We start from the raw sequence: 24,386 nt of genomic DNA, 5'->3' as shown, positions 1-24,386 counted from the left end.
TGGTGTGGGACCTGAGACTTTCTCGATAACCCCGACTTGTCTAGCTTCCCCAACTCTGCCTCAACCAACGGCCACAGGTGGAATGGCACTCATCTGTGTCTCAGGGCTACTGGCTTGATTGTTTAATCAATGTGTAGTTTGACCTTTACTCCTTTTAGGCAACCTAGCCCTTCAAATGATCCTGGAAAATCTGCCATGATGTCCTCTGCATGCGATTGATGTATTTGTTTTGCGAGCATGACTAATCCAAGATCTTCTGCTGAATGGCAGCCCTAAAGTGTTTCTGCGCTGTCTTTGGTTACATGAAACTTTATTGTTATGGATATCTCCCCATGGGTCACTTCCACTACAATCACGCCCTATAGTGGAATAAGTGTATTTCCCCCATATTTAAAGATTCCTGCCCTTGTATCGAGTAGCGTCAGTCTTGGCCTGAGTTGACTGTACTGATCGGCGTCCAGAATGTTCACCGATGCCCTTGTGTCTATCAGTGCCGTGATCCTGTTTTCACCTCTGGATATCTGGCACATTGGTGGTGGTCTCCTCTGTGGATTCATCCTTCCATGTATGAAATGACGAACACCTCGTCATCCTCATCACCTTCTGTGATTTTAATCCTCTGGCACGGACTCCTCCTCACTCTGCTTTGCCTGCTGTTGCTTGAAGTGCTCAAAATCGGGGTTTGATTGCAGGTTGAAGTAGCGATCAAGGGCCCCCACGGTCTTTTCATAATCATTTCTATCGCCAGGGTTGAGCAGATCCTGGAATAGTTCATAAAGTTCGTCCCCTCCCATGTGTAACATGGTGGACCTTTTGACCGCCCCTTTTGTTTTGCTCATGGCGATTAAATAATTCTCTGGTTGCCCAATCCATTTGTGCCATTTTGGCGCACCTGTGGCTGGATCCGCCAGTTGGCTGAACGGTGGAAGAGCATTTAGTGTGGTGCGTGTGCCTTGCTCTGCAGCCCCTTGCACCCCTCCTTCCGCCTGTACTGACATCTCACTGGTCCCCACCAGGTTTTTCACTGTCCTCTCACTTGCCTTGGCTTGGTCTGCTCTCGCCGGGCCTCGGTGTGCTCAAGTATCCTTCTCTTCGGTCCTCCTGTGTTGCTGCCACCCTCACTGGCTCACCTCACGTGTTCACACGCTGCGCAATGTGGTTTCTGTGTCTAGGCCCGACTCTGAAGAGTGTACCTCTATGTGTCCATTTGTTTTACTTGTGCTTTACACTGGCACTCCTTACTTCTCTGTGCCACGTGCCTCTCTCTCTTGCGCCCCATTCAATAGTGTTCTGCTCTGCTTGCTCGATGTTCCTTTCTTGCCCCTTGCTGAGGGCTTGCATTGTGCCTCGCCATTGGCCGCTTCTCTTTACTGCCACTGCCTCATGCACCCTTGCTGCTCACTCATATCACCCTTGCGGGGAGAACCACCGGCTCCCTTCACCAACAGCAGTGTAATCCACTCGCTCTCTTCATGCATCGCTACGCACTCACCCACTGACCTGCTGCGATCAACCTAGGCTATCCCGACTGCTGTGGCCTCCTACATGACACTTCACCGCTCTCGCCTGTGTCACCCTTTTCACCTTCTGCCACTTGGCCCACCGGATATTCCACAGTGCTGCTCCGCAGTGCAGCTCCGCTCTGCATGGCTGCTCACCAGTCCGACTCCTCGCCGGACGCCGCACCTGCTCTGTCGGTAGGCTCTTCTTGCTCTCACATCGTCGTTGCCAATGTAGGAGGGTCATATGAGGGGGTCACAAGTGGGTGTTGGGGCAAGCCTAGGGCCTATACAGTGCACAGTAAATAACGGACACCCACACCATTTACTTGGTCTGTGCAGTCAGCCACAAGCGCTGACATCACATTTATTTTATACTCCCTGGCCCGCGCCCGGCCCAGGAAGTTGAATATGCAACATTGTTGTGGTCGAGCCTAGTGCCTCACTACACCTGGGATGTACCCACTCTCTCATCTGGATCCTCTGGCTCTGTACCTCTAACCAATGTGCAATAACCCTAACCCCATGCTTCTCCCCCACCTGTCTCTACATCCCGCAAGTCCTCTCTGGCTGGGGGTGGCCACTCAGTGAGGCCCTGAGGTGGTCCTTGCTCCCTCTTCTGATCCATTGTAACCTTGTTCTTCCAATGACATACCTTAATATCCATTGCGGCCCTCTGGTGCACCTCGTGCCACTTCTTACCTAGCTGATGGTGGAGATGAACACAGGGTGCAATGAGATTTTGCTCTAGGATGCTCTACCACTGAATATACTTTAATAGGAAACTGTCATTAAGAACAAGGGCTTCAGTTTCCTCTTCACCTGCAGTGAATCATGGGACGGTGAGACATTTCGTCCCATTTTTCAGAGATTGATGTTTCCTGGTTTTACCCTACTACAAGTGCATAAAGAAAACTTTCTACTCCTTTAACATAAACATAATAATCAGAGAGTAGTGTCCCTCAGGCTAATGTGCCCAAAAGAACAATCTAAATATGCTCCATAAGTTGGCAGGGTATGCTCAGACGTGAGTCCCTTGCTCACTTTGCCACTGGATTCGAACAAGCCGGGCTGAAGAGGGCTGAAATGCCAGAAACCGGTCCTCGGAAGCTTGTTTCCAGTCCAGGGAAGGCATGGCTTGGCAGTTCGGGCTGGACTGTTCCCATGAGGCACAGGGTCAGACTTATTTGCATATGGCCATGTCTGAACTGGGGTGGCAGAGTGGGCTAAAGAACGGTGATGAATTAAACCCCGATCTGTTGACTGGGTGTGAGTGTTTGATTGTTTCAGATACTCAGTCCATCACCACCCCCTTTTGTACCACTTTGTTCGCCATAAGTTGGCAGAGTATGCTCAGACGTGAGTCCCTTGCTCACTTTGCCACTGGATTCAAGCAAGCCGGCCTGAAGACAGCTGAAATGCCAGAAACCGGTTCACAGAAGCTTGTTTCCAATCCAGGGAAGGCATGGCTTGGCAGTTCGGGCTGGACTGTTCCCATGAGGCACGGGGTCAGACTGATTTGCATGTCTGAACTGGGGTGGCAGAGTGGGCTAAAGAACAGTGATGGGTTAAACCCAGATCTGTTGACTTGGTGTAAGTGTTTGATTGTTTCAGATACTCTGTCCATCACCACCCCCTTTTGTACCACTTTGTTCGCCATAACTTGGCAGGGTATGCTCAGACGTGAGTCCCTTGTTCACTTTGCCACTGGATTCAGGCAAGCCGGGCTGAAGACGGCTGAAATGCCAGAAAACGGTCCTCAGAAGCTTGAATCCGGTCCAGGAAAGGCATGGCTTGGCAGTTCGGGCTGGACTGTTCCCATGAGGCACAGGGTCAGACTGATTTGCATATGGCCATGTCTGAACTGGGGTGGCAGAGTGGGCAAAAGAACGGTGATGGATTAAACCCAGATCTGTTGACTGGGTGTGAGTGTTTGATTGTTTCAGATACTCCGTCCATCACCACCCCCTTTTGTACCACTTTGTTCGCCATAAGTTGGCAGGGAATGATCAGACGTGAGTCCCTTGCTCACTTTGCCACTGGATTCAAGCAAGCCGGGCTGAATATGGCTGAAATGCCAGAAACCGGTACTCGCAAGCTTGTTTCCGGTCCAGGGAAGGCATGGCTTGGCAGTTCGGGCTGGACTGTTCCCATGAGGCACAGGGTCAGACTGATTTGCATATAGCCATGTCTGAACTGGGGTGGAAGAGTGGGCTAAAGAACAGTGATGGATTAAACCCAGATCTGTTGATTGGGTGTGAGTGTTTTATTGTTTCAGATACTCCGTCCATTACCACCCCCTTTTGTACCACTTTGTTCGCCATAAGTTGGCAGGGTATGCTCAGACGTGAGTCCCTTGTTCACTGTGCCACTGGATTCAAGCAAGCCGGGCTGAAGATGGCTGAAATGCCAGAAACCGGTCCCCGGAAGCGCACAGACATCTCCTTGCAGTGGGAGTTGATGGGGTGCAGCAGCCTGGGTGCACAGAAGCAAAACAGAGAATTATGTGTGTGCAGTTGTATGTACTCTGCAATTACTAATTGTATACTATCTTTCAGATCACTAAACTTGAGGGTGCACTATGACCCGGCACGTCGTTGGACACACACTGGTGGCAGAAAGGTGAGCTGCGAAGATTTTCTCTAGTGCCAACACTCACTCTCCATCTCTTCCTTTTTCTCTCTCATACTTTCTCTCTCTCTGACTCTTCCTCTCTCTCATTCTTAACTTATAAGGCCATTTTATCAAGAAAGGCGACAACAAGGGCTCCAAGTTGTGAAACTAACTCTCCGTTGTGTTCAAAAGGGATCCATAAGGTGTACGCTCTCCTACAATCAACACTCCACTTGGATTGTGAGCTCTGCTGCCTGTAGTGTTTGCTCTCATAACAATGACAGCAGGTAAGTAGAGCAGTCTAGGTGCAGAGGTCCTCCAATTGAGCACGGTGCATCGAGAGGGGTGGGGTGCATCAGCCTTGCTGCGCAGGGGCGAACAAACGATATTGCCGTGCACAATGATGTGATCTCTAATCTCATTCAGTCTCATCTCTGTCTCATTTTAAAGACCTGATGGACCGTACTGTAGGCCTGAGCCAGCAGGCAGAGCTGCCCTACAGACACCTATTCAGTGCTGTGCAGCCAGAAGGGCGGAATGCATCAGCCAGACTGCGCACGTGTGAATACGCGATATTGCCATGTGTTATAATGTGATCTTTCACCTCATTCAGTCACATCTCTGTCTCATTTTAAAGACCAATCAACAAAAGAAAAGTGTCTATGAAAAAGGCTAAGCCGTTCTAGGGAGCACAGTCACAGCCACACTGGGATATTAAAGAAAGCCCTCACTCACCACCTAGTGATGACATGCTTCATCATCGGGCCCCACCAAAGAGACAGAGTGTCTCTTTGGTGTGCTGCAATGCCAGGATTACTGCGGAGCGGGATGGTGAGTTTTAGGGCGTGTTGAGTGCAAAATGAAATTTAGTGAGTGATGAGGGTATTAAAAATGTCAGTAGTGTATCTGAGGTAACAATTTATTAAATGATCACTAAAGACAAAAGATGTTAAAATATGTGAGGAAACAGTCCACTTTAATTGAGTGGTGGGTTCCTAAAGAGTAGTCGACATGTTTCTTGCCATCGAAACGGTGTTACTTTACCCGGCAATTCATCAGGACTGGGTGTGATAAACCCTGGCGGTATGGGCACACTAAGGCCCACCCTTACCTAGGGACGTGAGTGTGAAAATTATAAAAAGTGAAAAAAGTGCAAAAAAATTAGGAATAGTTGAATTATTCCTAATTACTCCTGGTTTAGGAGGCTTCTACTGATCGTTTCTGCACCTGGAAGGTAAAAGGACAGAGACATACGAGTAGAACAAGACAAACATTTAGAATTGCTCCTGGTTGTCATTGGTTTAGTAGTGAAAATCGTGCTCCAACGGTGAAAGACACTCTAGCTGTGGTAGAATAGCGCTGTGGTTAACACCACCTATTAGCCCCGGGTTCACATGAGCTAGGAGAGGTGTAGTGTACTATTCGTGGTACAGACTAACAGTGATTAAGGGATAAAAAAGTGAAAATCTTCATAGAAGATCGTCAACTTAGCGATCAATGTAAATGTTATGAAAAGATCGCGATCTAGTTAAAATTGTCTCACTTTAAAGGTGTTTGGAATGAACACCATGGGGGTGGAAGCGTATTCGGCACACCCTGTAATTTGGCAGAGCAATGGAAAAAATAATAAAAGGCATTAAAACAATGTAAAGCCCCTTGTTAAGCGAAGTGCGATCTGTACTTAGCTCCATGCAGGCAGATGATTCCCACTTACGCCCTTGACGCTCGGCACCCGTAGTCTACCTACGTCGCCCTCGAACCGGACCCCGACGATGATGAAGCGGGCTCGGTTCGTGGTTTAAGAGCAAGGTAGCGAGGCGGTGTTTGCTTCCGGGTGGGCGTGGCCACGTGACATAATCCGACGTCAAACCAGCGCTGCCAAACGGTGCGTTCTGTTGGCTATGACGATTGGTCACGAGGTTACTCGTTGCTTGGTGACCAGAGTAAACGCGGAAGACGCGCGATTCAGACTAACGCATAGGGCGTGGTTATCTGGACACGCACGCTGTGCAGGCTATGACGTTCGGTCACAAGTTTGAGTAGTTGCTTAGTAACCTGGAGAAGCAAACGCGCATTATAGATTAGCGCATTGGGGATGTTAATTTGTGTCAAAGGTATGTAGTGTTGCCACTGTAGTATTTGAAGGCATTAAAAGTACACTCGCCATTGATGGTAATTGTTTTATAAATCTATTGGCCGATGGTCTTATACAGGGGTAAAATTGGAATGGGAGTTTTTTGCCCAGCTACCGCCAGACTCAAGTGGCGGGGGTTGGGTTTACATTGTAATGAGCCCGTTGTACAGTTCTATTGTGTCTGATATCGAATGACTCTAATCTGGTTCACTTCATTACCGTATTCCATGGGATATCGTCATTAAGACCTACAAGGTGGGTACCCAGTCTATAAACCCACCTTTGTTCTTTTTCAAAAAGAAGATTAGGAATGTTCAAGGTGCCATTCACATGCTCGATGACAGTCCATCGCATGTCGTTGGGAGTGTGGTTGTGCTCCAAGAAATGGCGGCTCATTTTGGTGGTCAGTTTCTTGCACCTGATATTGGAGCGGTGTTCACCTATCCTTTGCTTGACTTTGCGGGTCGTCATTCCTACATAACGTAGGTCGCAGGAACACGTGATCAGGTAAATAACATTTTGCGTGTTACAATTGGTGTGACATTTCTGTGTCCATACTTTGCCCGGTTCAAGCTCAAGAGTCTTAGTGTGAGCCGTAAGATGACATACACTACAGTTCGAACAGGGGAAGTGTCCAGTGATTTGCGGTAGACCCCACATTTCTGTGATCGATCTATCCGTGGTGGGTGCCTCAATTCTGGGTCGAGTGTGTACAAGGGTGTCTCTCAAGCTGCGCCCTTTCTTAAAGGAGAACAATGGTTTTTCCCAATCTGTTTTGATACTAGACACAATGCGCCAATTCTTGTTGATTGATTTTTTCATGTAGTTGGACATTGTGCTGTATGCGGTTACACAGGTCAATGGTATGGTTTGGTTGTTGGTAACTCTGTCTTCGAGGAGAGACTCTCGTGGTTGGTTACGAGCCCTCTTGTAACCTTTATTTAGTATCTGGGTGGGGTAGCCTCGCGACTTAAGTTTGTCAGTTAAATCAGCAGATTGGGTCTTGAAATCTTGGAGGTCAGAGCAGTTGCGTCTGATTCGCAAATATTGTCCATATGGAAGATTTTCTTTCAGGGGCCTAGGATGGAAGCTTGTGAATTCAAGTAGGTTGTTGCGAGCAGTGGGTTTGTGATAAGTTTTAGTTGTAAGTTTTGTACCACAGACCTGGATCCTCACATCCAAAAAGGTAACCTCTGTTTTGCTCAGTTCAGAAGTAAATTTCAGGTTGGTGTCTAGTGTATTTATACAACCCAGAAAAGCTTGTAATTGTTCATCATTGCCTGTCCATATTATCAGGACATCATCAATGTAACGTCTCCATATTTTTATGGAAGACGTATAGGGGCTATTGGGTTGTGTGATATGTCTTGCCTCGAAATCAGCGACGTACAGGCCAGCTACGCTGGGGGCAAATGTACTGCCCATAGAAGTCCCCGTAGTTTGTAGGTAGAGGTTGTCTTTGTAGGCAAAGAAATTCTCCTTTAGAGCTATAGTAGCACAGTCTAGGATAAAGGTCTTAGATGCCTGGTAATCCCAGTTAATAGAGTCTAAAGCCGTCCCCAGGACCTTGATGGTATCGTCCTGGGGAATACTGGTGTACAGACTCTCAATGTCTAATGTCACGAGTGTGACTGTGTTTTCTGGGAAGTCAATGTTTTGAAGCAGTTGAAGTAAACTTTTGGTGTCCTTCAGGTAGGTTGGAGTATTTTGCACTAAAGGTTTGAGATAATGGTCACAAAACCGTGAAAGTGGTTCTAACAGAGAGCCGATGCCTGACACGATCGGCCTCCCTGGTGGTGGTAGCCGGTTTTTGTGTGTCTTTGGGACAGTGTAAAAGTAGGGTATTACACTTTCATTCGTGCTCAGGAAGTCCGCCTCATTCTTGGAGATTTCTCCGTTCTCCTCAGCTCTTTTAACCAAATTGGTGATCCGAGCTCTTAGCTCCTGGGTGGGATCTTGTGTTAGGGGGGTGTAGTTCTTCCTGTCTGCCAGGAGAACTTCACATGCCTTCTCATAATCAATTGTGTTTTGAATTACCAATCCACTGCCCTTGTCTGCTGGTTTTATAGTGATCTTGGGGTCATTTTGTAAGGATCTTAGTGCTTGGTATTCCTCTGTGCTGAAATTGCAGTAGGTTGGAGTGGCCTGGTAGGTTTCTAGGTCCAGGAATACTGCTTGCTCAAAAGCAGTAATAGCTGCAGGTACTGTCTGAATCGGTGGGTTGAAAGTAGAGTTTAGTCTTAAACCAGTGTCACCTTTACGTTGTGCTTCATTTGGGTCTTCTTTACCTTCAAAAAAAGCTTTGAGTTTTAATTTCCTAAAAAATGCTGAGAGCTCACATTTTAAAGACCAGCTGTACCATAAGGTAGACCTGAGCCTACAGGCAGCGATACCCTACAGACACCTGTTGAGGGTGGTTCTGCGGGAGGGGTGGGGTGCTTCACCCTGAGTGCGCAAGTGCGAAAAATCGATGTTGCCGTGCATAATGATGTGATCTCTGACCTCATTCAGTCACATCGGTCGAATTTTAAGGACCTGCTAGACCGTACTGTAGACCTGAGCCAGCCGGCAGTGCTGCCCTACAGACACGTGTCGTTGGCTTTTAGGACACTGTACTGACCTCCTTACTGAGTGTACATGCACACAGGCTCTCGCCACTGCATTACACGCGAACATTATGCTTCTATCATGCTCTCTATTCCTTTCCATGTAAACTTTGCCATAGCATATTATTATTTAACATTGTGTATTCTTGTGCACTCTTCTTTTAACGATTACCACTAACAGTTGGCTGATCGTACTTCAAAAACGAAGGATGTACTCAAGTCCTATTTTCTAACAAGCTTGAAATAAACCTTCATTTACTCCAGACGTTTCCACATTAAATTATTTCTCCCTTTACAGAAATTCCATTGATTGACTCAAAAGGAACTGAGCGGTAGCTCTCCCCGCAATGATTACGTGAGCATTCTAACACCTTCTAACACCTTCTAACACCTTCCATGGTAATATCAAGACATCGTTCCATTTCGGAGACCTGGTCTACCATAGAAACGTACCCCAGACTTGAAGCAACACGTCGTGGAACACACCAGTGGTGTCAGGTGAGCAGCGAAGCCTCAGTGTGCAAGACCTACAATTGATCACAGTGCAGGGGAAGGGGTTGGGGTGCAGGACCTTGGGCGCACAGGTGCATGCAAGCGATTTTCCTGTAGCTAATAATGTAGGACTATATTATCAAAGAACAGCGATAACCTTATCACCACTTTAGCAACAGGAAACTGCCACTAAAGCGATGATAAGGGGTTGATAATATGCCCATGTGAATTCCCATAGAATCCCAGGTTCACACCAAAACCGGAGCTTGTAAGGGAATTCACAAGGACATATTATGTACCCTTTAACCGCAGCTTTAGCAGCAATTTTCTGCCGCTAAAACAGCAATAATTTTATCGCCCTTCCTTCATATTATGGCCCATAATCTCTGGCTTCATGTTTTTAATTGTAAGGACTTCTCAAGCTTGAATCCAGTGGCAAAGTGAGCAAGGGACTCACGTCTGAGCATACCCTGCCAACTTATGGCGAACAAAGCGGTACAAAAGGGGGTGGTGATGGACGGAGCATCCGAACCAATCAAACACTCACACCCAGTCAACAGATCTGGGTTTAATAATAAGTTGTTTTTTCTTTGTTCGCCATAAGTTGGCAGGGTCAGAATGATTTGCATATGGCCATGTCTGAACTGGGGTGGCAGAGTGGGCTAAAGAATGGTGATGGATTAAACCCAGATCAGTTGACTGGGGTGAGTGCTTGTATTATCAATGCTCCATCCATCATTTCCTTTGGTTTTTCTTTGCTCGCCTACTGGACTGCGTCATCTTCAATTGCGACTTGATCTGAATTGTGAGCCCTGCTATACGCAGTGTAGATCAAAGGCAGTAGTCAGCACAGACATCGAGGAATGCTTTTTGTCACATTCTTTTAACAAAATCTGAGGACAAAGAGTACAATTCCCTTTGCAACTAATAAAACAATTCTGAATTCATATTGTGAGCTCGGCTAACCACTTCGTAGGCGTATGGAAGAAAACATAAAATATGTATGGAATACATTGTCGAAACATGTAGGTTTCAGGAACATTACAGTTCAAATTGTGAGCTCAGCTGTCCGCAGTGTAGACTGCCATTCAGTGTTTGTTTGGAGTAGCAAGACGAATTTGGTCATTGTAGTAAAGCTATAACTGATATAAAACAAGTTCTTGAAGCAAGGATATTAAAAGGATATTGTGTAGGTTTGAGGGACGTTTTACTTAGTTGCCTACTGCACTCTGCAATTAATGAATGAAGACTTCATTTTAATTGTGAGCCCTGATGGCCACAGTGCAGGCAGGCGGCAAGTCAGCAAGGGCCCACGGCCACATGGCGTTGAGTTGAGCTGCACAGTTATTGGCAATTCAGTGTGTGTGCAGCCAGCAATGATAATTGGTGCACTGAGTTAGTGGCACCTGAAGCAACCAGCTTGTGTGCAGACTGCGATGATCTGTAGTCCGGGCAGGCCGCACTGGTAGCAATGTCTTTTGCCTACTGAATTCTGCCTTAATAAGGCCACCTGGGGATGACTCACGGTGCACTGAATTAGTGGTACCTCTGGCGCTCAGCGTGTGCGCACCCTGTGATGATCCATGGTCCGGGCAGGCCGCACTGGGAGCAATGTCTTTTGTCTAATGAATTCTGCCTTAATAAGGCCACGTGGCAATGACTTATTGTGCTATGAGTTAGTGGCACCTGAAGGACTCTGCGCGTGAGCAGCCTGCAATGATCCGTGGTCCGGGCGGCCACACTGGTACAATGTGTCTTGCCTACTGTACTGCATCATCGGTCATTTTGTCGCTTCTTCTTCACAAAATTCGAGGACATAGAGTACAGTTCTCTGTGCAATTAATAAATCAAGGCTGAATTCAAGCTGTGAATCCTGCTGTCTGTAGTGTAGATTGAAGGCAGTAGTCTGTACAGACATAAATCTGCGTTGCTGTGCCGCTGAGTTTGCAGGGGGCCTGTATTGATGTGGTCCGCCGTCATGGCAGCAGCCACATGGCAGAGTGAGGGCTGGCAGATGCTTTGGCCTTCCCACAAGTGAACCACGCACAGAGCCCCAGCCTATTTATAAATACTCATAAGCTGGAGTGGCGTACGTTGGACCAGCCCACTCCGCTTCCGCTTCCAGGGTGGGACTACACAGCTACATGACCGAGATCTTCCCCACTGCCTGAGGTAACATGGTTGGGTCCATTATGCATTTAAAAGTAATATAAGGTTATTACAAGTAAAAATATATAATTTTTATGAATAGCTTAGATAATGTCTTGCCCTAAAATGTATATTAAAGACATGTATATATATATAATTTTAGACAGTAAAACATGTTGTGGGAGTTGCGCAGCTACCGTGTCCAACATGTATATGACGTCACGCGGAACTCGTCACCGCGCTAGCGTCGCATACAGTAATGCGCATGTGTCACAAATGCGCGGGTGCAGGAATAGCGTACTGGTCGCATAGCAATCGCGCCCGAAAATACGCACCCGTAGCACACCCTACGCGGATCCTTCACAACATTTCTAAAATTGCGGCTAGGTTCGCACAGTGATCGAGAATGGTGGGCTTTGGGTGGGCGACTCCCCAAAAATTTTTGAAAAAAAGAAAATAATATAAGTATATTAAAATAAAAATATAAAACAAAAAAAACAATATTTCACTTTCAATATTAAAAAAATCATTCATATTAAAAATATATAATTTAATTTAAAAAATGAAATATGTAAAAATAAATAGTAAAAAAAATGTGGAAAATCAGTATCAAAAAAAATAAATATAACTATTATTACATTTAAAATTGTCATTTAAAAAACCTTTGAAATTCACTGAAAAAAACCATAGGTTTCAGACATGCTATAGGTAGGAATTAGCATTTAAAAAACCTTTGAAATTCACTGAAAAAAAAATAGGTTTCAGGGGTGTTATAGTTCGGAATTAGCTTTTAAAAAACCTTAGAAATTCACTGAAAAAACCATAGGTTTCAGGGGTGTTATAGCTAGCTGGACATTTCACTACTAACTATAACTCACGCGCCTGCAATCCACTGCTGATGATGTCACATATAACATAATTCATGACATGGTCAGTGACATCACTGATGGCATCTCAAATGACATCACTGATGAAATCACTGATGACATCATCCATGTGACAATCTGATACACCTTATGACACAGTAATATAACCTTTAATCACTTAGTATAAAATACAAAGTACCATTTTTGAAACCATTCACACACCAATACAAGTTTCTAAAAACCCACTCAGTGATTCCTAGGTCTACACACACATCTAAACACTCATCTACAAATTAACTCATACAAGATGTTGCAAATCAATAGAACACTATCAAATGCACGTATACATCTATATCAACATTGATACACCAGCACACATCCTACTCATTTGTACAGTCATCCTACTCACTTATGTAAACTGTTGATCACATTTACATTTACTCAGCTACACACTTTTACAAACACTGCTTCATTTATTTATACAGATAGTAACTCGTACTTAGGGCCAGATGTAGGTCTCCAATTACCGGTCAGTAACGGCCGAATTCGGTCGACCGGTAATTGGATTTTGAGATATAGGGCCCTTCATTTTACAGAATCGGTAAATTTACCAAATCGGTAAATTTACCGATTCTGTAAAATACCGAATCAGGTAATTTTACCGAATTTGGTAAATCAAGATGTTGGTGGCACTCCACAGAGTGCAACAGGCCCTTAAGAGTCGGTATTTTACCACCCAATCCAGGTGTGCATGCACATCTGTGCATGCACACCTGTGCCATGTGACACACAGACATGCCCTTAGGGCATGTCTGTGTGCCACATGGCACACAAGCCTGCACTTGGGGTGCTAGAGGGTGTCAAAGTGGCGGCAGCTAGATCATGTAAACGCAAGAATTTAGTAAACTTCCCTGTATAAATTGCTTTTATAGATTTTTAAACTCTGTTTTTTACTGTAACACCCTGTCACATGAATTTGATTGAAATGAAATTGTTTAATTGTATTTTACTTGTATATAATATGTTTTTATGCTCTTTGTATGATTTTTAACTAAATCGAATAAAGATAATTTGACTGACTGACACCCCCTGCACCCTTGCTGGATTCGGTATTTACCGATTCTGTAAATACCGAATCGGTATTGCCCTTTGATTCCTATGGGCTCCAAAGCCCATAGGAATCAATGGGGAATACCGATTCGGTATTTACCGAATCGGTAAATACCGAATGTTACAGAATCGGTAATTCTAAATAATAATTTATCTACATCTCCCTCCTTCTAATTTACCGATTCATAAATACCTAATCGGTATGATTCGGTATTTAAGAGTCGGTAAATTAGATTTTCCTACATCTGGCCAATAGTGTCTTATAAAATCACTATTACAAGTATAGTCATCCATACAGTAATGTGCACAGTCACTGACTCTTATGTATCATTTTTTATATACAACTGTCACATACATTCTTTTATTTTTTCTACTTTGTTGCACGTATATCACTAAGAGATATATTTGCTCATCAACACAGTCATAAACATACTCACTCACCAAAACAACTGTTTCCGCATGCACTCTTAACCTCATATAACTATTCACACATCTTTGCACAGTCACACCCCCCACCCAATCACACAAACATTCACTGTCCCATACAAATAATACTCACCTAACTAATCAATATCTAATATATACTTTCATGTAGCTAGTAACCAACACTATACATTTGTCACTTAAACAGTCAATCACACTGCTACTAAATCCTCCATCTAGATATTTATACATCAACTCATTCTTCAATGCAGATTGCTATATATATATATAACTAGCAGCCCGTCCCTACGTTGTCCGGGTCTTATTATTTGTTTAGGACCCACACCGACGGTCTCTGTCCCTCAGTGTGTTTCTGACGCACCCAGGCTAAGGCACACACTGCATTCGGCCCCAGTATGTGTGAGACAACGGGCAGTCCCCCAAGGGAGTAGAGCGAAGGGTTACTTACCACGCCTCCATGTGAACGCAGACGCACATTGAACGCATACGCCCAGGTGCTTGATTGGTATCCTAATTTTTTAATGTAGCGCGATTTTCAGTAATTGTCTCTGCAGACACGCTTATTCGCGTGTGGCCCCGGCGCCTTATTCTTTTGTATGTTCGATCCACATGGCATGAAGGCGACCCACATGGCATGACTTACGGAACGTAACGGCAATTGTGCTCACCTCGCGCTTAACACATACGCCCATTGAAGGCTTTTGCTCCATGTCACGCCCCCAGCACACACCCCCAGCGTTTGCCACGCCCCCAGCACACACCCACAGCACAGCACTGACGTTTACAGAACGCTTTGTTTTTTGTCGTCAGGCTGCGCCCCGCCCACGCCCACAAGGGACTACTTTGCTGCCACGGATATTTTACCTTTTAAATGTATATGGTGAGTGTCTGCATAGCCTATGTCCTTCTGCTGCAACTGCCCTTTCCAATGCTGTATTGTGTGTTGTGATTGGTTCTGTGGTTACTGAGATTACCCACCTCAAAGGTTTGGGCTCTCTCTTTATAATAGTAGTATAGATATAGATACATATTTAAATATCAAACCAAACCACATTCACTGGATGATGTCATCAGTGATGTCATTTGAAATGTCATCAGTGATGTCACTGGCCATGTCATGAATGATGTAATATGTGACATCATCAGCAGTGGATTGCGGGCGCGCGAGTTATAGTTAGTAGAACTAACTATAATAGAGGCATCCAGTCAGTCTTATAGTGTATTTAGTTTTCCAGAAACAATCTTTTCAAGGAAGCTTTTTATGTTTATGCTTGTGCCTAGTTCATGCTTCTGTCATTGTATTTATTTGACTCTGAATGAAGAAGCGGCATTTCAAATTTTTAAATATTCATTATCAGGAACAATTCAATTTTTAAATCAATGACAATCAGGATATAGTACATCACAGAGAAGATACTTGTGAATTAGCAATCACAAAACCCTTTTGTCTCCTGATGGACTCTGTAGAGCAGTAACATAAGTGTTACAGCAGAATGCATTGAATGCTGTTTTAAAATGCTGAGTTTGCAGTTAGACGCAGAAGAATAAAGAAGTGTTATACTATGAGTGACATAGTCATTGATGAGTACCCGGGCTGGGGAGGATGGTACAATTGGCGACGAGCTAGGGGATAACTAACCCAAAGATCAACTGTACTCTCCCAGAGAGTTTGTCGTGGGACAAGCAAAGTGCTTATGCATGCCACATGTGTTGTCATAGAAGTACAGAATTGACGCTCAATGCATGTGGTGTCAAAGTGCAGCTCCGGCCACTGTGAAGCCATTGAAGACTGCAAAAGCTGCACTGAGAAGTCTATACATTGGTGGCCGAGAACCTACTGGGAAGGTTGCACTAAGGGGTAATACACTACTGCACAACTGAAAGCCATACATTCATACTGAGTGATAACACTATAGGCTAAGTGTAAGATAACACTGCAAACAGAAGCACTGCATGGCAGAGACTAGATGTCAGAAAGTGCAAACTAGCATTTAGAAAGAAACAAGTGACTTCCTGAACTCGTTAAAGATAGTTTTTGTACCACTGCACTTGTTGAATTGGTTCAAGGAGATGTGCTCAAGGTTGTGCTTATGAAGCCATCCAAACCCGAAGTGGCTAGCCACCAAAATTGCTCAATGGCGCTAAGAACAACTTCGCAGGTCTTCGAAGAAGAAAGAGCCAAGACCAACTCTTAGGGTAGTGAAATTATTTAGATGGCAGCGAACAAAGTCACGTTTCCAGCTATCATTGAAGATGATCCAGAGGCCAGCACGTTGCAAGGCCTCACTGATGAGATACATAAACCAAGTCCCAGTGATCCAAAAGCAGTGTCAGTAAATTCCGCACTGGTCCACAACGCTTCTGCATTCCTGAAACCACCACCACCTTTCGATACTGCCAAAGAGCAAAATATTGGCAATAGATGGATTGTTTGGATTGAGACATTGGAAGATGTAATTGATGCATTTAATAGACTGATAAAAAGATTATGAAATACCTTGCTGGTGATGGTGGAAAAGAAAGCATAAGGAAGGTGCTGTAAACTGGCAAAGAAATCACTTGCTTACAGATTAAAGAGACATTGAATCTCAAGTTCAATGCCATGCCCAATGAACATTATGAAAGGTACATTTTCAGTAAAGAACAACAGAAAGATTTTGACACAATCAATGAATTTTTGGAACGACTTGACAGACTCATCAAACACTGTAAGTTCAATGAATTTAATGAAAAAGAAGCTATAGACAATTCATTCAGTTGATGAATGTTAAGAGTAACTCTTAATCTGGAGCAAGTGTAAATGGCTGCCAGAGTTGAAGGGCATTCCAAAAGAAAAGCTGCTGACTTGGAGGCTGGAGGTGCCCAGAATGAATCAGTCATGAGGGTGAAAAGTAAATGTTTATCTCAGATGTCTTTGCTATGTGGCCTTCTGTTTCTGACCTGTTTTGTTGGTTTTATGACTCTGGGCACTTTACTACTGCTGATCAGTACTAAAGTGCGTATGCTCTCCCTGTAAATGTTATGTATAGATTGCTGGTTCCATAATCAGCTGATTTGATTTACTAGCCAGTCCCTAGTACAGTGTAGTATGTGTGACCAGGGCCTGTAAATCAACTGCTGCTAGTGGGCCTGCAGCACTGTTTGTGCCACCCACATAAGCAGCCTGTAAATGTAACTCAGGCCTGCATTGCAGAGCCTGTGTGCATTCTGGTACTGCCATGTCGACTTGGCAAATGCACACACTGCCAGCCTCTACCCTTCCCTTTTTTTACATGTTAGTCACCCCTAATGTAGACCCAATGCACCCTTGTGGGTGGGGTGCAGTGTATGTGAAAGGTAGGACATTCCATGGTGTGTGTGGCATGTCCTGATAGTGAAATACTGCCAATTTCGTTTTTTACTATTGCAAGGCTACCTTTTCTCATAGGATAGAATGGGGAGTTTGCTTATAACATCTTATAAACATAACTACCGCTGGGAAAAAGGTGGAAAAATAAAGTTTAGTATGCCTGAACTCAGAATGTTAAAATGCACCTTTTAGTGTGGGTGAATTTTATATTCTGTGTTTGAAAATACCACTTTTAGACAGTAGGTATTTTCTTGCATAGTCTTCCAGTGTGCCACCGATAGGATGTGTATTGACTGTCTGACTTTGGAGTGACAGTGGGTGGGGATGTGCAGTGGCTCCAGAGTTTATAGATGAGTCAGCGCAAGGCTGAATAGGCGTGGTCTGCATTTGGAATGGTGGAAGGAGTAGCACCTGCACCTGAGCAGGGCTGTGCCTGCCTTCTACAATGATGGCTCCGCCCCCCTGTGGTGTGTCTGGAGCCAGGGCTCACACTGACAATGGAGGTTGCTGTGCACCTGCAAAGTGTCCTCCAGATCTGGTTTGGACTAAGCACAGAACCCTTTGCCAGAAGAGAACAAAGAGATTTACTGTATAAAAAGTGTGGCCCAGACCCAAAACTTTTAGATCACCTCTGGAAAATCAGGAGGAACCTTTGCCAAGGAGAAGAGCTGGAGAAATGAGGAGGAATACTGCCCCTTTGCTGTTTGCTGTCTGGGGTTGGCCTGCAGTGGCTACTTTCTGCCAAGGAAAGGGAAAAAGGACTTTGCTGTTTGCTGTGACCCGTAACCACCTCCCCCGTTTGAGGAGGATCTCTGAGGGCTTGAAGAAGAGCTTGCCTCCTGTTCTGAAGTCTCAGGGACACAAATACTTCACTCCCAGCTCTTCTGAACTTCCTTGCTGGGAGTTCTGACATGTCAAGATGTGCCAGTTGCTGTTTTGAGTCTCTGGAGGTTGTTCTTAGAGTTGGGGGCTGGAAGAGCAACACAACACAAGAAGCGTGATGCATCCGCACCTGTTTCCGACGCACCGCTGAAGAAATCGTTGCAGAGCCTGCCTGCAGCTCGAGGAATTGCCGCACGTAGCATTGAGTGCACCGATCTCAGAAGTCCGAGATCATTATACCGATTCTGACACAAGCCCACTGTGCGGCTGCATGATCCTACGCATCATCCTGGATCATTGCATCGCATCGAGGTGCCAGGTCTGTCACATAGTTGGGGGGCACAGTAAGAAACCAACGTATCACCTCCCCACGCAGTAAGAAACCGACACATCACCTCCTCTCCGGTAAGGAACAAATGCACCCACTCCCCTGCGCAGCAGTAAGAAACTGACCTATCACCTCCCCCGGAGCAAGGAACAGATGCATCACCTTTCCAGAGTGCAAGGAACCAACGCATCACCTTCCCTGCTGCCCTTTTTGTTTGTGTGCGTGACGCATCCATGGTACTTTATGTGAAAAGTGTTGCATGTGCAATTTGCTTGGAACTGAACTATTTCTACCTTTTGAAAGTAATGTTTTCATTCCTGTATTGTGGATTTTTATTTTGTTTGGTCTTGTTTGGTTTAGATAAAGATTACTTATTTTTCTAAACTGGTGTGGTGTGCATATGTAGTGTTTTCACAGTATTACTGTATCTGTTCACAAATTCTTTACACACTGACTCTGAGATAAGCCGGTCTGCTCAAGCCAACCTACTGAGGGGTTGAACAGGGGTTCTTTTAGACATGCCTCTCCCTTGCCCTGACTAGGAAGAAGGAGCCCTACTTGAAAAAATGTGCAAACCCTTGCCAACTAGGGACCCACATTTCTAAAATTGGTGGCAGCGGTGGGATCGGGAGTTGCATTTGTGTCTTACGTATAGTGATTGGTGAACACTACTAATAGAGTGCAGACCATTACACAACCACATACTATTTTTCCCTGTTTCCCTTTGGAGTTTGGTTGTTGGAACGCTGGTTTGTTGTTGCAACTGTTGAGCCTTGTCAAAATGGAAATCAACTTTTCATACCTGCACATATACAAGATGAGGGAACTAAAAGTCTTTTGCAAGGGAGGGGGCTACCTGTGCGGAGGAGATCCACAGGACAGTATCTTGGGACAGCCCTGCATTGTTATGAGGTGCTACTCTTGGACGCAACACTAGCAGATGACTTTGAGGAGGAGGATCTCCAGCCTGAATACCAAGAGGGCAGTGGCCCTGAAGAGGAAACAATTTTTGAAAGATTGGCTCGTGAAGAGAGGAATCGGATTTGTGTTCGTGATCGGAGGCTGAGGCAGCTAGACCGGAAGTGCGAGCTGATAGAGCGAGCCCTAGCAAAAAGGTGTTTTCTGGTGCTGAGGAACAAGTACACACACCCATAGATGAGGTGCCTAACTTGAAGGATGGGGTTGACATATACCAGGGGTTCAGGTTTATGAGGTAGCTCCAGTGGTGCACAGTGTCTCTTAAATGGATTGGGGAACTGTCAAAGAGGATCATGTTCCTAGTGGTGGGAAGGACACTCTACTGGCTCTGGATGAGAGGTACAGGTAGAGAGGTTCCCCCATGGGTGAAGTCCGGGTCTGTGAGTGTGGAGACCACCTAGAAGAGTGTGGGTTGAGAGACAGAAACAGTCAGACACAGTCTTGCCAATCTCAAGAGAGTGATGTGGGGTAATTGTATGAGGCCCTGGATGGTGAGGTAAAGGGTAGCTTGGTTAACACCTGTGTGGAGCTGTGTGATTCAATTGGTGGAGAGCATATTTTAAGTTCCTGTTTTCCAGAGCTCTGCCAACACCTGGTGGAGCGTGAGTTCTCTGACCCCAGGGATCTCACACTGGAGGCAGCCCTTTGGTGGATTCTGGAGGGACTGGAAAAACATCTGGGGGTGAGCCTGAAGGAGGTGGCTCGGGTTTCCACCAATAAAATGAGATATGGGAGGGTTGTGATGGCACCGAGAGGTCCCAGAGTAATGGGAGGGTTGTAGGAACCCATGTCCTGTCTCAGAGAAAAAGGAGTGGGAGTGAGAGTGGACTGTGTCCCAAAGTGCCCGAAACCCACTCTCAAAGCCTGGTTGGTTCCATGAGGGTACACCAGGAGGGGGGCCTAGTCTGTACCAGGTGTCTATTCCCTGAGGGGGATATGACAACGTCTGTGATGGGGTGTAGGAAAGTGGGTTTCTGTTACAGTAAACCCCCCCACTTTATTCCAGACTACTGATTCACTTTGACTTGATGTGCCCTGGGTCCCTGCCAAACAGGATCCCACTGCGTGTGTTCTTTCCCCAAAACCTTGTTCACCCAAGTGGCACTCTCTGGCCACAGGTCAGCCCCTGGTAAATGATACCACAGGTACCCAGGGCACTGTGACCAGGAAAGGCCTCTACAGGCTGCAGCACTTATTGTGCCACCCTTATAGGCCCTGTACCTTTACACACACACACACACTGCCTTTGCAGGCTGCGTGATTTGGTGTAGAACAAAGTGAAGAGTCAACATGGTACACATCCCTGTGTTCCATGCCTACAACCCACTGCCCTGGCATAGATAAGTCTCCCCTCTAGCTGGGTGCCCTATACCATTGGTGAGGTTACAGGTGCAAGAGCCCTTCACCCCTTCAGTGTCTAAGTCCTTTCTTAGACAGTGTAAGTGCAGTGCTGCCATTGGGAGTATATGGTGCTGGGAACTTATCATTACGAACTCCACAGCACCATAATGGCTACACTGAAAACTGAGAAGTTTGGTATCAAACTTCTCAGTACATTAAACCCTCACTGATGCCAGGGTAGGATTTAATGAAAAATGCACACATGGGGCATCTCAGTGATGCCCCCTGAAAAACGACCAGCCTCTGGTGGGTTCCCTGACTGGTACACACCAGCCTGTCACCATGTGACATGTTTCTGGCCCCCTAGGGTGGGAGCCTTCGCTCCCTGAGCCCAGAAACAAAGCCTTTCCTGGGCGGAGGTGTTCACAACTCCTCCAGGCCAGGAAGAGATATCTGTGGCAGGGGAGCTTTAAAGGCCTTGCAGCCTTTGTAATGCGACCCCCAGCCTCTCCTGCTATCAGGAGCAGGCCACCTTCCTGTCTCCCCTCCTTTTCGCGGTATGACAGGCAGGAAAAACTACCCAGCCCAGAAGGGATGCCCACCTCTGCCAACTCCACCCCTCAGGTGATGGAGGCGAGGTGAAGCCTTCTCTTCAGTGCCAGCCATCTTGCAGATGGCAGGCACTCCCCAATCAGGATTAGGGATTGTGCTCACTCCCCCATGTTGGGTGAGCACACCAATGGTGTAGTCACCCTATGTTCAGTAGCCCATTGGCTACTGACCTAGAGACCCCTAAAAATCCCCCTAAATACAGTATTTAGGGGCAGCCCTGAACCAAGGAGTGAGATTCCCGCAACCAAAGAAGAAAAAGGACGAAAGAAAACACCCAGCAGAGGAGACTGCAGAGAACAACCGACTTGGCCCCAGCCCTACTGGCCTGGCTGCAGTTTCCAGAGATCCTTTGCCAAAAATCATCTTGTCCTGCAGTCATTGACCTCGAGAACCCCTGGGAGGACTGACTGCCTTCAAAAAGACTGGATATCCTGTGAACAGCAGCCCTGTTCAAAAGAAACTTCCAAAACAGACTCTGAGCTGCTGAGGACAAATATTCCCGACGCCTGGAACTACCACTGCACCCGTCACCTACGGCCTGAGTTCGAGTGGCCCACTGGTCCAAGTGAGGTCCCCCAGCACTCCAGAGTCCAATTCCACTGTGTTTTGACCCCTCCAGGACTCCGAGACGTTGCCTGCCCCCCCCCCCACCCACGAGAGTGGCCCAGTAAGGTGAAATCCAACCTCAAAAGACACCCCTGCATCAAGTTCCCCTGAGACCTGGAGAAAAGAACCCGAGGTGAAATTACGTCCCCAGGCCCTCCAACTTACCTGCCCAGCTGTTGGTTCCTCCCAGAAGTCTTCCAGGACCATGCCTGCAGCTACAAACTAAAACCGAAAATCCCCATTAGAAACAACAGGGCACCCAACGCCAAAACTGCACCCTGCACCCAGTCGCCCCTGCGCAGCTGCGGGTGCGCTTTGGGTGCGCTTTGGGTGCTAAACTGGATCCCCCTTTGCCCTGAGCCTAACACCAGGAGCTTGGCACCAAAAACCAAGTAGCCTGCTTGTCAGCAGCTAACAACCGGAGGCCCCCTATCCCCTATTGGACAACATAGGGCCTCAACACTCTGCACCCTGCCACCCTTGTGCCGCTGAGGGTGTAACAAGAGTGCATCACTGGGGGACCCCTGAGTCTACCCCAGAACCTCAGCTCCCACTACCAAATACTTACTTCAAAACCGATAACCATATTTTCCTCCATAGGATAACATTGACTGTTTTTCTCGGAAAGGTTTCTGTGTGGAGTTTGAAAACCTAAAGAAATGCTTTAAAATTACACTGTTTAACAAAAAAGATGTTTACTTACCTGTTTGCAGAAAATGTCCCAGAGTAGTATCCAGGCATACTACACGGAGTAAGAAAAGTAATCCAAAAAGTAACTTACCTGGTATTTCACTGAAAATACCATTCAAGTCTAAGTACTGTATTTACAAATTATTGCATTTCTCTGAAAGAATACTGTAAGTCAAATCTTTACAAACCGCATTATTACTGTAGAGTTTTTGTTGCTTACCTGTGCCTGGCTTGCTTGGTTCTTGAAAATAAAATAACTAAAAGGATATTTTTATACAAAACATCCGAGTGTGTACACAACGTTCTTAACACCGTCCTCTGATACTGCCTTACTGCTCAACCACACTACCACAAATAGAGTAAGGTTCTATCTAACTTTTACCTATGCCTACCTTTGGGGTTCCACTGGACTCTGTGCACACTATGCCTCACTTTGGTATGGTATATACAGAGCCAGCTTCCTACAGGAGGGTCATTTAGATGTTGAACAGGGTGGAGCTGAGGGATGGTCCTTGTGGTACACTGCACATGATATCTTTGGATGCAGAGGTGAAGGGATGTAGTCGGTTGCTCAGTGAGCATCCTGTAAAGAAGGATGCGATCCACTTGAGAGTGTCTTGCTGTATGCCTATGTTGTAGAGTCTGTTGATAAGAGTGTTGTGGAAGACAGTGTTGAACTCCACAGAGAGTTCTAGGAGGATCAGAGCCACAGTTTCTAGGTGGTTAAGGAGTGTCCTGATGTTGCCTGTGGCAGCAATGAGCATGGTCTCAGTATTCTGGTTGGTACGTAATCCTGTTTGTGAGACATTCAGTAGGTGGTTTTGTTCCAGGATATTGAGTGAGCTGCTGGTTGATGGCTTTCTTGAGTACTTTGACAGGGTAGGAGGGGTCTGACATCTGCGTGTTTCCGTCTCTCCGGGAAGGTTGCCATGGAGATGGAGGTGTTAAGGATACTGGTGAGTTGCATGCTGATTGGGTTTGTTTCGAGGATGTAAAGGTGGTGGGGGCATGGGTCTGTGGGTGCCCAGGATTGTATGGAATACATGATGATTGAGGTGGTCAGGGATGTGAGCGGAGACAAGGTGGTAATTATTTGGCTGATGTTTTCTGGTTGGTTGAGGTCATTGGGGTCAAGGGTGGCAGGTTAGAGGTTGAAAATGTTGTAGATGTTAGTGATCTGGCTGTGAAAGTACTCTGAGAGGGTGTTGTAGAGTTCTTGGGAGGAGTGGATGAGGTTCTCTATGTGGGGTTGGGGAATTCTTTGACTATTTTGAAGAGTTCCATTGTGTGATTGGTCACTGAGTCAATGCAAGGGGTGACGACTGCTTTCTTGGCTTCTTTAATGTGCCGGTGATAGTTGCTGAGGTCGATTTTGTGATCTGCACTGTCGGCAGGGATCTTATTGGCGTGCCGTCATTTCTCCACTTGGTCGCAGTTGTACTGAGTTCTAGGGTGTATCAGCTGGTATGTTTTTGAGGTCTTGTTAGATTTTGTAGATTTCAGTGGGGCGACATTCAGTAGGTGGTTTTGTTCCAGGATATTGAGTGAGCTGCTGGTTGATGGCTTTCTTGAGTACTTTGACAGGGTAGGAGAGGTCTGACATCTGTGTGTTTCCGTCACTCCGGGAAGGTTGCCATGGAGATGGAGGTGTTGAGGATACTGGTGAGTTGCATGCTGATTGGGTTTGT

The sequence above is a fragment of the Lissotriton vulgaris genome, chromosome 4_1 (genome assembly GCF_964263255.1).
Source record: "Lissotriton vulgaris chromosome 4_1, aLisVul1.2, whole genome shotgun sequence".
Lineage (NCBI taxonomy): Eukaryota > Metazoa > Chordata > Amphibia > Caudata > Salamandridae > Lissotriton > Lissotriton vulgaris.
This window is presented reverse-complemented; position numbering follows the sequence as displayed.